Source organism: Pelophylax lessonae (assembly GCF_965119305.1).
Source record: "Pelophylax lessonae genome assembly, chromosome: 1".
NCBI lineage: Eukaryota > Metazoa > Chordata > Amphibia > Anura > Ranidae > Pelophylax > Pelophylax lessonae.
In genome coordinates, this window is record NC_138768.1 from 511841139 (window position 1) to 511853983 (window position 12845).

Below are 12845 nucleotides of genomic sequence, written 5' to 3' on the forward strand. Positions count from 1 at the left end.
AGGGCTTAGCGGCCATCAATGGATTCCTAGCCGGGTCCACCTTTTGGGGTATGGGGTAATACTCTCCGATAAGAGGTACCCGTTCACAAAGGCATCAGATAGGGGAATATTGGCAGTGGTAGAGAGATCCGGTCCGTGTAGAGGAAAACAGAAGCCTCACATAGTGAAGTATTGTAAACGTATATCTTTTATTAAATAATAGAGAGGTACTCGCAGTGTGTAAGAAAAAACAAGCGTAGGTATTAAATCTGCAGTCTGCCGCAGTTCTCTATTGCGGCTCACTTCCGGAACGCGGTGCGTTCCAGCGACCGGAAGTGCTTGTTAATCGAAAAGCGGAAATGGTGTGTGACGCTCTACGCGTTTCGTCACTTTGACGTCATCAGGATCAGGCTACTCCTGATGACGTGGTGGGATGTCTTTGTTTCCTTCTGGAACCCTGGACCTGCTTGGTTCAGGACAAATGGGTTCACAAACTGATCCGATCTGAGTACAAGATCAAATTCCAGTCTCGCCTGTCAGACAGGATCTTCCTGTCCAATCTTCGACTATCCTCAGTCCGGTTAAGGGACTTGCGAGGGGCAGTACACGATTTGCTGTCGCAAGGAGTGATTGTACCGGTTCCTTTTTTCAGGAACATTTTTAAGGGTTTTATTCAAACCTCTTCACCTTGCTCAGGAAGGAAGGCAAGGTGCGTCCCATCCTGGATCTCAAGGCCCTGAACCGCTTCTTGCGGGTACAAAAGTTTTGGATGGAATTCATCCGCACAGTAGTGGCGTCACTACACCAGGGATATTTGTTAACCTGCATAGATGTCAAGGACGCATATCTACACATCCCTATTTACGCTGGACACCAGCGTTTTTTTCGCTTTACGGTCGTAGAGGAGCATTATCAATTTGTGGGGTTACCTTTTTAGTCTTTCCTCAGCTCCCAGAGTGTTTACCAAGCTCTTAGCACCGGTATTAGCATTGCTGTGCCAGCGGGGGATTGCGGTACTGGGGTACCTAGACGATCTCCCCGGACAACTGCAAAAGTTGCAGGAGGCGATACGGTTGTTGTTGGCGAACAATCTGTCCTCTCTTTGAGTTTGCATGCAGGCCTTGGGTCTGATGGTATCAATCTTCGAGGCGGTTCCGTTTGTTCAGTTCCATACCAGACCTTTGCAAAGGGAGATTCTTGTCAAATGGAACAAGGATCCAAAGTCCTTGTGTTGTGGCTTAACCGAATCAAGAGTCCAAAGTCTGCTCTGTTGTGGTGGATTCAGTCTCCAGCACTATGCCAGGGCAAGTCCTTCCTCCCGTTGTTTTGGACGGTGGTGACCACGGACGCCAGCATATCAGGCTGTGGCGGGGTGCTTGGGAAACTCTGTGCCCAAGGTACCTGGACGGTGGAAGAGTCAAAACTACCGATAAAGCTTTATTGCTCTGAGCTCCAAAACATTTGTCTGAGCCATTGGACGACTCATCTGCAAGATTGTCAGGTTCAAATTCAATCAGACAATGCCACGCCTGTGGCTTACATCAATCAATAGGGGGGCACCAAGAGCCCTCTCTGCTGTACACATTCCAGGTGTGGAGAACTGGCAAGCGGATTGCCTGAGTCGTCAGGTGTTGGATCAAGGCGAATGGTCCCTGCACCTGGAGGGGTTTCATCTCCTGTGTGTTCGGTGGGTGACTCCCGAGGTCGATCTGTTTGCTTCTCGCCTCAACAAGAAGGTTCAGAGATCCTCTGGCCGATGCCACAGACACTCTTGGGGTCAGTATCGGCTAGTTTATGCCTTTCCTCCCTTGAAACTCCTGCCGCAGCTTCTGCGCAGGATAGAGGTGGAAGGGATTCCGGTCATTCTGGTGGCTCTGGACTGGCCTCGCCAGTCTTGGTACACAGACCTAGTAAGGTTGGTCGCCGATGCTCCTTGGAGTCTTCCTCATCGTACGTGGAAATTTCATATTTCATGGTGTGAATTACTGAAGGTGCACCCTCGCTTGTTTTCGATAGCTAGGGTCTTGGTCTTTCTGTAGAAAGGAGTTGATTAGCAGTTGGCTTTGGGCACTATCAAAGGCCAAGTGTTGGCTCTGGCTATATATTTCCAATGCACGTTAGCTACGCATGCTTTGATTCGTACTTTTATACAGGGAATGCGCCATATTGCTCCTGCGAGAAGGTCCCCGCTACCTCCGTAGGACCTCAATCTGGTATTACCTGTTTTTCAAAAGCCTTCTTTTGAGAACATTCGGGAGATTTCTCTGCTCTCGTTGTCCCAGAAGATTGCCTTCTTGGTGGCTATCACTTCTGCTCGCAGAGTATCTAAACTGCCGGCGTTGTCCTGCCGCTCACCTTATCTGGTGATATACAGCGATAAAATGGTACTTCGACCTAATCAGTCGTTTCTTCCTAAGGTTGTTTCTTATTTTCATCTGAATGAAGACATTGTGTTGCCTTCACTCAAAGAATTTGCGTTGCACTCTTTGGATGTGGTTCGGGCGATCAGGGTATATCTGGAGACCACTGAGTCTTTTTGAAAATTTAGACCCTCTTTTTATTCTTACCGAATGATCTTGTAAGGGAACTCGCTGCATCTGCAGCGACCATATCCAGATGGATTAGGCAGACGGTAGTTCAGGCTTATTTACTGAAGGGTCAGGTTCCTTCTTTCCCGGTGAAGGCGCATTCTACGAGAGCGCTTTTCGCCATCAGGTGTCTGTGCTGCAAGGCGGCAACTTGGTCGTCTGTGCATATGTTTACAAAATTCTACAAAGTAGATGTGTTGGCACCTTCCAATGCTTCCTTTGGCCGCAAGGTTTTGCAGGCTACTGTTTAGAGAGAACTAGTTTTTTTTTTTTTTTTTTGTGGGTGTATTGTTTTCAGGGTGAGATCCAGTTGTTCCTGGTTGAGCTCTATGTTACCTGGTTGGCTAAGTTTAGCCTTTGGGCAGTTACGTTTCAGTTTGCATTGTCTTCCCACCCCTCATGAATATACTGCTTTGGGACATCCCTATAGTCTCTGACTAGATGGTACTGCCTCTGTCGATAAACGATAGAGAAAACTGGATTTTTATAAGAACTAAAATCTTTTTCTCAGTTCATCGACAAGACGCAGCACCCGCCCCTCTACTTCTGAGTGAATTGTTTTTTTTCTATTCGAAATACGGCTTGCAACTAAACTGATGATAGCAGGGTATGTGGGGGTATGCCCACAGGGACAGCCCCCATTGGTGGGGTTAAGCTTTTTCCCTGCCTAGTGCCTATTCCTGATAGGAGGTGCATGACTCTATAGTCTCTGACTAGATTGAGCTGCATCTGTCGAACTTCAGAGACCAGGATTTTATGGTAATTTCTTACAAAAATCAATCTTTTTCCAAAAAGGTGAACCTTTTTGGCCTCATGCACACTGGACATATAAAAAAATGCTGCTTATACAGGCGTTTTGTCTATCAGCCTGTAGAAGCACCTCTGTTAGCCTATGTGTCAGTACACATTTGGCTATTTATAGGCATGTTTGTAAAGGGGCATTTACAAGCTAAAAAAAAATAAAACCCATCACAAGTAAATTTTTGATGGGCAGAAAAAAATTATGCTTGATGCTCCTAAATGTGGTGTTTAGGCGCGTCATGAATTTTAGTACATTTTTACATGTACAAGTGTACTTTTTTTTTTTTTTAGTGTTTTGGGGAAAAACTCTTCTAAACGCAAATGCTCCTAAATTATGCTGGTTTTATTTTTCTGCCAGTAGCTCTGGCATTTTTTTTCTGCTGCTTCGTTTGTATGGAGCCTCAAAGAGTATCTTCACTGCATCTGAACACCACAAACCAAAAACACTATTTAATTAATTTTATAGTTTTAAGCAAACTCCCTCATCCATCCAACCAATGTCTCCATGCTTTAGTTTGTTGAGAAATTACTTTGAAAAACATCCTCTAGCATTTGTGGCTGTGGCCATCTTGAGTAAGGGCAAATGATTCATGTAGCATTTCCTTCCAGGAAGCCATCTGCTGTTGGCTCAAGCATGCATGCCAGATAGTGTGCTTAGCTGAGAATACCCATCCTCCCCTCTTTTAGATTCCTGGGATGTATGACATAAATGCCCAGGCAAAAAAACAGAAAGAAACTGAAGAACTGTAAAAAAATAATGAGGAATAAAAATAATCAATGTTGATTGTAAGAGTGAAGTTCCACCTAAAACAATTGTATTTTCTAGATTAGCCTCAGAGCCATATAAAAAGGACAATTTTCCTGCTGGGATTTTTTCTTCATTAACCACTTGCTGACCGCCCGCTGCATTTTTACTGTGGCAGGATGGCTCGGCTTCGCGAACCGAGGTAGTACTACACTAGGCAGTGGGGATGCCGATGTAACGGGCCGGTGGCCACGATTGCCGCCGGCCACCCGCAAATGTTCCCCACAGAGAGAGGACAGGCAGCTGTTGTAAACACAGCTGACCGTTCTTCTCCCTGAAATGATCACAGAGCGCCTGTGATCCTTCTATATAGGATCACAGTCACAGGTCTCTATGGTCATTTCAAAAGCCCATCCCCCCACAGTTAGTAAACACTCCCCTAGGCTTACATTTAACCCCTTGATCATCCACTAGGTTAACCCTTTCCCAGCCAATGCCATTATTACAGTAACCGTGTATATTTTTTTAGCACTGATTACTGTAGTAATTTCACTGGTCCCCCCAAAAGTGTCAAAAAGGTAATTTAGGGGTCCGATCTGTCCGCCGCAATGTCGCAGTCCCGCTAAAAATTGCAGATCGCTGCCATTACTAGTAAAAAAAAAAAAATATAAAAATTGCATAAATCTTTCCTCTAGTTTGTAGACGCGATAACATATGCACAAACCAATCAAAATACGCTTATTTCGGGAGGGGGGGGGGTTACCAAAAATATGTAGCAGAATACAAACTGGCCTAAAATGAAGAAAAAAAATTGATTTTTTAAATGTTATATAACCAAATCTGAAAAATATATAAAATATATATTTTTTTTCAGAATTGTCGCTTTTTGTTTATAGCACAAAAAATAAAAATCCCAGAGGTGATTAAATAAAAAGCTCCGTTAAAGTAACGCGGGGGCAAAGCATTCTGGTCAAGAACTGGTTAACCCATGAAAGTTAAAATTAAAACTGTTAGAAGATGTGTGTAGTTTCTCCTCCTCTTTAGCCTATTGTGGCTGTAAATAGTGGACCATGCAAGACTCCTACTGCCTTCCAATGATATTCATTTACAATAGGCACAGAGAACACATGATTCTGATGGTTTTCTGTTCATCAAAGTAAACAACAAAAACAAAACCTGGATCCTACTCTAGACAAAGAGTTGGGGCTGTTTTTGGTAGTGATTATAGGTGTTACCTGTAAAAACCAACAATTCTTCAAACTACTGGTCTTTAGTCACAATGTAAAGGGATAGGTAAATGTGAACCAAAGGGGGCGTGGCTTGGGCATGGCTGAGTTGTCGCACTTGCTCGGAGCTCCTGGCCGCTTCCTGACTAACCTAGCCTATTCTGCTCGCTTGTTGACGTTATGATCTCAGCAAAGAGGAGGAAGGCAAAGAGCACCGCAAGGACGACCCGTGGGTCCAAACCAAACGGGGAAATTCAGGGGAAATTCATAGTTTTTTTTCCCAAGCTCTTGGACGGCCTCCCCTGATCTCAAGATGGCGGAGGTCATCTGATACTGGGCGGAGACTTTAATGTCCCCCTGATTCCCTCGACCGACACTTACTCAGGGATGTCCTCTGTCTCTCCTGGCTCTAACAAACGGATAGTACAGACACCTTATAAGGCCCAGCTTGTAGACGTTTGGCGGCTGCAGCACTCGGGACAGAGAGACTACACTTACTTCCCCCCCCCTCACAAAGTCTACTCCAGAATTGACTATTTTCTAATCCCACCTAGACAGCTCCATGCGGTACAAGACACCTCCATGCAATACAGCACTTTACTTTAACTGATATCCTTTTTCCCCACAAATAGAGCTTTCTTTTGGTGGTATTTGATCACCTCTGTGTTTTTTTTTTTTTGCGCTATAAATAAAAAAGACAGACAATTTTGAATAAAAAAACAATATTTTTTACTTTCTGCTATAATTTATTTGTAGCAGAAAACAATTTGTTTTCTGCTACATATTTTTGGTAAAAAAAAAAATCGCAATAAGCGTATTTTGATTGGTTTGCACAAAAGTTATCGCGTCTACTAACTACGGGAAAGATTTATGTCATTTTTATTTTTTCCTACTAGTAATGGCGGCGATCCGCAATTTTTAGCGGGACTGTGACATTGCGGTGGATAGATTCTACCCTTAACTGACATTTTTCCACATATACCCATTGCAGGGGGGGGGGGTGTCCCCTCCCACTGCTTGTAAAAGCAGTCTAGCAACCAATTATCCGCTAGGATTGCTTTTACATGTAAGCCTACCGCTGGCTGTAAAAAATGATACCAAGATGATGCCTAAATCTGCAGGCATCATCCTGGTATAACCACTCGTATCCAGCAACGTACCAGTACATTGCTGGTCCTTGTTTGGCATATAGTGTAGGGTTTTTTTTTTTTCCATGCAGCCTGTGGGCTGAACGAAAAAAAGAGAACCTAACAGAAATTTCCGCAGGAAAATTGTGTAGTATACACACCATTAACCGCGCCCAAACATCCAAACCCACTTCTTAATGGCGGGTATACATGACAATATTCCACGAATACCTAAAGGTATTTTAACTGCAGTGGTGAAATCAATCTACCACAGCGCTGCCATCAGAGGTATCCATATATGCTGAGCTCAAACGCTGTTTGTGTCAGAATATATAAAATCAGTGTGGCAGCCGATGAGTACCTGCAAGGCAAACAGGTTAACAAAAGAATGAAAAACAAAGTACAGTAGGAAAAGTAGAAGAACATAAAAATAACTGAGACGACAACTGTTTTTTTGGCTTTTTTATTTTATATATTTTTGAGGGTTTTTTTGTAAAATTTTATATTTTTGGGGGGGGGGGGTTTACACTTTTTTTTTTTCTGAACTGCAACTTTCCAGCTTAGGGCCTCTCAAAATGTCGCTAGCAATTGAACATCCTTCGAGACCCTGTGTTGATGTGCCCTACACTATTTTGTGCTGTACCCTACACTAATACTCCACTAGTGTGTGGTAGTTCTCTAAACAGTCCCCGGTGCAGAGGCCAGGTTGGTCAGGACAGGTGGGACAATAATTAAGGGGTGTCACGCCTAAATCCGCGCCTGCTACAGACACAACATCTTCTTTGGGGGTGTCTTTGGGTAGGGGTACTCGGGAGGACATGTGAAAAATGCCTCTCATGCAGCCGGCTCACTGCATTTGGAAGGGGAAGTTGGCCAGGAACACCTGGTCCGTCGTGTCTGCGTGAAGGGAGGACAGAACGAAAACATTCCGTGCAGGCTCTCTCCCCCCGACTAAGACAGGAATTTACTGTACAAGCCGTTGGGGGAGACCCCGGCGATTAGGTCACACGGTGCCACATGCGCCAATTTGTAATTCGCGCAGGTGACTAAATAGTGGCACGCTTGTTTAAAAATTGTCCACGTGCAATTGGTACCCCTTTCCGGATAAGGGTGACACCAAGTCCCAAACTATCTTGCCGCTGCTCCCTATGTAGTTTGGGCAGTTGGAGGGCTCCACAGTGCTATCTTTTCCCTCATAGACCCGGAAACTAACTGTATAGCCTGTGGCCCTGTCACACAGCTTATACAGTTTTTGACCCCGTATCTGGCACGCTTGCTGGGGAGATACTGTTTCATAGCAAGGCGGCCAGTAAACTTAATCAGGGACCTGTCAACGCAGACAACTTGTTGGGGGGTAAACAAGGCTGCAAACTGCAGATTGAAGTGGTCTATGAGGGGCCGAATTGTGTGAAGCCGATCATATTCCGGGTCTCTCCGAGGACGACAGATTTAATTGTCATTGAAATGCATAAAACGCAGAATTTGCTCGTATCTCGCCCTGGACATGGAGGCAGAGTACACGCGCATATGGTGAATTGGGCTAGTGGACCAATATAGCCGCAATTCACTCTTTTTGGTTATGCCCATGTTGAGGGAAAGGCCCAGAAACATCTTAAACTCGGAAACCGTTGCAGGTTTCCAGCCGAACTGTCTGGCAAGGGGCGAATTTGGGTTGGCGGCGATGAGTTGACCAGCGTATAAATTTGTTTGGTCCACAATAGATCTGAAAAGATCTTCCGTGAAAAACAGCTCATAAAAATTCAGGGTAGTAAAATTGGCTGTTTTCACGTGGATTCCAGGTTGGCCAGTGAATGGGGGGAAGTACGGGCGCTGTAGTATCAGTGGGTTGCCAATCAGGATATGCCAGCACATCAGGGAGGGCACTATGGGCTCTACGGGCCTGTCTTCGAATACATGGTGGCTGCGGGCCACTACTTGTGCTAGCCACCGCACCAGCTTCAACTGCACTTATGGGACTTGCCACATCAACTGTTACTGCAGTGCTGGTTGTACTGGGTCCAGGGTGTACTAGGCTGCTGGTGCTTGCCAGGTCACCAGAAGGCTGAGCGGTACTAGTACCGACACTCTGTTCCATACAAGCACGCTGGGATCTCTGCACCTCAGCAACTCCAGAATGGGGTCGGGTACGCCTGGACCCATCCGTCGTCAGGGCTATCTGTCAGGGAGCCGCTGCTCTCTTCAGGTTCGTATACTGATTCTGCCAGTGAGGCTTCCCCATTGTCTCATCTGACATGGTCAGTATACTGTAAGCCTCTGCACTACTGTACCATCGTTTGGTCATTTTAGCAACTAAATTTACCGGTACAGTAGTGTGACTCACAGGTAAAAAAAGCACCTGCTTGTCAAGGACTATTTCAACCACTACCAAAAAAAAACTGCTAATGCTAGCAGGGATCAGGCCTGACTCTGCTAACACAGCAGTTTTCTATTGATTACTACACTTGCCTTGGTGGGGTGGGGTGAACTGGGCGGAGGGGTTAAACACAGGTGCTGGCAAGAATCAGTGCTGATCGTGCAAACACTGCGTTTTGGAAACCCTAAACTATGGGGATGCTAGTATAGTTCTGATCAGATCAGATATTGATCTGTTCAAACACTATACTAGAATGGAAGTGTGGGGTTATTTCTAACTATGCGCCGGGTATCTACGCTATCTTAGACTGATGCTAACACTGACTAATGTCACCTGTGTCACTAATAATCGTGACTAGAAAAAAAACTGTACATTGTAAAATTGACACTGTGACAGGGCAATGAAGGGGTTAACTGGGGGTGATCAGGGGGTTTATCTTTATTTGGGGGGGGACCCTAAACCTACTTGGGACAGAAATTTACTCGCTAGCGCTAACCGAAGTCACAATCACACTATCACAGATATACAAAAAACACTATATTACCTGTGTATAGTGTGCAATGTGACAGGGGGGGAAGGGGTTAACTGGGGGTGATCAGGGGGTTAAATCTTTATTGGGGGGTGGCGGGTATCCTAACCCTAAAAAGAATGGCCGCAATCGCTAAACCTGGTCACAAGTCACACTGATACAGGTATATAGGAAACTGCTATATACTGTATGCAGTGTGTATTGTGACAGGGGGTGTAAGGGTTAACTGGAGGTGATCAGGGGGTTAAATCTTTATGGGGGGTGGCGGGGACCCTAAACCTCCTTCGGACAAACTCGCTAGCGCTAACTCCAGTCACAATCCCACTAATACAAAATACAGTAAAACACTATATTACCTGTATATTAGTGTGCAATGTGACCGGGGGGAAGGGGTTAACTGGGGGTGATCAGAGGGTTAAATCTTTATTGGGGTGGTGGTATCCTAAGTATAAAAGGAAGGGCCGCAAGCACTAAACCTGGTCCCAAGTCACACTTATACGGGTATACAGGAAAATGCTATATACTGTATACAGTGTGTGTTGTGACAGGGGGTGTAGGGGTTAACTGGGGAGTAATCGGGGGTTAAATGTGCCTAGCTTAGGTGTGTAAGTGGGTGTTTGGTGCAGTACTCACAGTTCAGATCCGCTCTCTCCTCTCGATGAATCCATAAAGGATTTGGGGAGGAGAGAGCTGGTCTTTTCTGTGCCTGTGTTTACATTACACAGGCACAGACAGTATCTGATTGGGCAGGACCGATCAACAGGTCCAGGCCATAAATCATTGGCCTGGACCTGATGACTGATCGGTTCTGAACCCTATCAGATAATCAGCGGGGCCAGTGGCGTGTGGAAGCGCACCCCAGAGCGGCGGGGGCGAGCGACGTAGGGCTACGATGCTTTGCCTGTAGGGGGCTGATTGCCGCAGTAAATAGTCGTGCGGCGGTCGGCAAGTGGTTTAATATCGTATGTATTATGGGTTTTATGTTTGAAACACTCAGTGCAAGTGTACATGCTGTCATTGTGGTGTTCTGGCTCTTCCCACTCTGGCAATTAATAAAGATATTTGCAAAAAAAAAAAAAATGTGAACCAAAGAAAACAAGTATAGAAAAAAGTATGATGTAATCATGATTAGAAAATGACAGAAGTTATAAATATGTATTTTCCCCACTAAAGAGTTATGTCAGTTAACATTCCTACTACTGCACCATACAAAACAATCTAACCTATGTAAACTTCCTTTTGTCATATGTTTTCCTTGTCCACTAAATGGAGAGTTCCAGACATCAAAACTAGATCAGCGGGTTTTAACTGTACCTACAAAATAGGAAAACATAATGTTTTTATTAAAACTAAACTTCTTTACAACAGCTTACATAATTGAAGCAACAAATCATATTTTTTCTTTCGTTCATCGACAGACACAGGTCCTGATCTTCTTAACCAATGGGTTCTACTGCCCCCTACAGGAGTAGGACACTAGGCAGAAAAAAAGACTGACTATGCCTATGGGCAGTCCCAGAAGGTATACCCCACCCCCTTTTTGCTATAGGTACTTTGTGTTTTCTGCCTAGTCAGGAGTAAGGATCTAGTTTCTTGCTGGGATCTTTGGTGTTGCCAATTTTTTCCTTTTTAGATAGATTTTTTTTCTATTTTTTCCCTACGAGATCTACAATCAACTGTCGGACTGGGCGACGGGCTGAATAATCTAGATCCAGTGGTCACCCCATTCTGGGCAGTGAGCACATGCAGACCTCAGCTCTGTGCTAGGTCAGCCAAACAGGGGCTGGCCTGTGAGGTAAATGCCTTGCGAGATCGCATACGAATGGGTTTTGGCCTGTGTCGCAGCATTCCTCCTGCCTGTCAGCCCCCCATTTCTATGGAGAGGAGGTTCTGTCGAGCACCTGCCTGGTTCCTGGTATGGTATGTAGTTGTCCCCCTTTCCCCCTGGAGGGTCTTAGGGTGGACAGGGGCCCCTCTATGGGACAATCGGACCCCCGGGTTCCCCTCCTTCCCTTTAGCCAACCCCCTCATCTGTGTCTGGTGGTCCCTGTGGGCCATCTAGCCCCCCCATCTGCCCCCCCACCTGTGCTGGGGTTGTGGGGTGGTCTGGATTACCTACTGGGCTAAGTACTGTACTGGTGATGGGGGCAGGGGAGGTGCGTCGCCAGCGACCGGGGAATTTGCTGTGGGGGGCTGTACCTGGTGGAGGATCCTGCCAGGGCCACCCCTTTTATGCTTTTGCCTGTTTCTGAGGCCTAGGGAACCCTCCTGAGTCCCTGGGAGACTTGTGGTGCCACCATTTTTATGTAGCCTGTGTGCTGTAATGCACTGCGGCCATATTTGTGTAGTCCAGTGGCTATTTTGCGGTATTCCGGCATTGGAAATAACGGCAGCCATGACAGTGGCGCATTTCTGGGCGTCTATTTCAGCTGTGGGAGCCTCTCCTCATCCCCTGGTGCTGACTCCTGGGTCTTTTCATTCCCTAGACGCCGCACGTGGAGTGCAGATTATCCTGGTGCCCCTGTTGCTTGTTCTGTGGGGTGGTGAGTCTGGTGGGGTCCTCTCCCGCTCTGATGCAGGATTGATTGGTGCTCTGTTACTGGCAACCGGGTGGTGCTGCCAGAGCAGTGGGGGTGTCCCTTAGCAGTGTTTGAACTTTTTTTGTGGGGGTCCCCATTGTGACTCATGGAGTCTTTGGAGCACCTTTCCTCACCTGACCCCCCTCTAAGAGGCTGCGGGGCCCTCCGGGTCCCAACCATCCATTGATGCACTAACGGCGGTCCTGGAGTCCTTTGTGTCCCTAGTGGAGGTGGTTTTTGGGCAGCGGGCTAGCAAAAAGTGCTCCCCAACTTCCCCTGCCTCATCGGTCTCCTCAGAGCCTGAATCTGATTCGGCCACCGCAGACGTGGCTCACCCTGCTGGGTCTGCGACCATGCACCCTGAATTCTCAGGTAGTGAGGATGATTCCTCTACGCCTGTAGCTGTGCATTAAAAGGCTCTGGTGGATGCACCGATTGTGTTTCTGCGTAAGACTTTAAAGATAGAGCACGCATCTGAAGGTGCAACGGAGGCACCAGTTCCATTTAGCACCCACAAGTCATCCAGCGCAGTCCAGCGTAGAAGTCAATACCGACGTAACGCATATAGGGGGCGGAGCCTGTTTGTCTACTTTCAAGCTGTGGCCATGGTAGCCATTGAATGTCTGTAAAGCCCGCACAGCTGCTTGTGACTATTTTGTGAGTATACATAGCTTTTAATAACCTGCATGGTGATTCCTACTGTAAATGACAGAGAGCACTAGATTTCTTCATTTCTGCCTTATATATGGATCATTTTCCTTGAGAGGGATCTGAAGGTTTTTAATCAGAGATCTACACCTGATTGGATATATCCCCACATTGGGAACTGCTTTATCGGACATGCTGGTGAAACAGGGGTCAGATAGTAAGGTGAGAGGCTCATCCATAGGGGTGGTG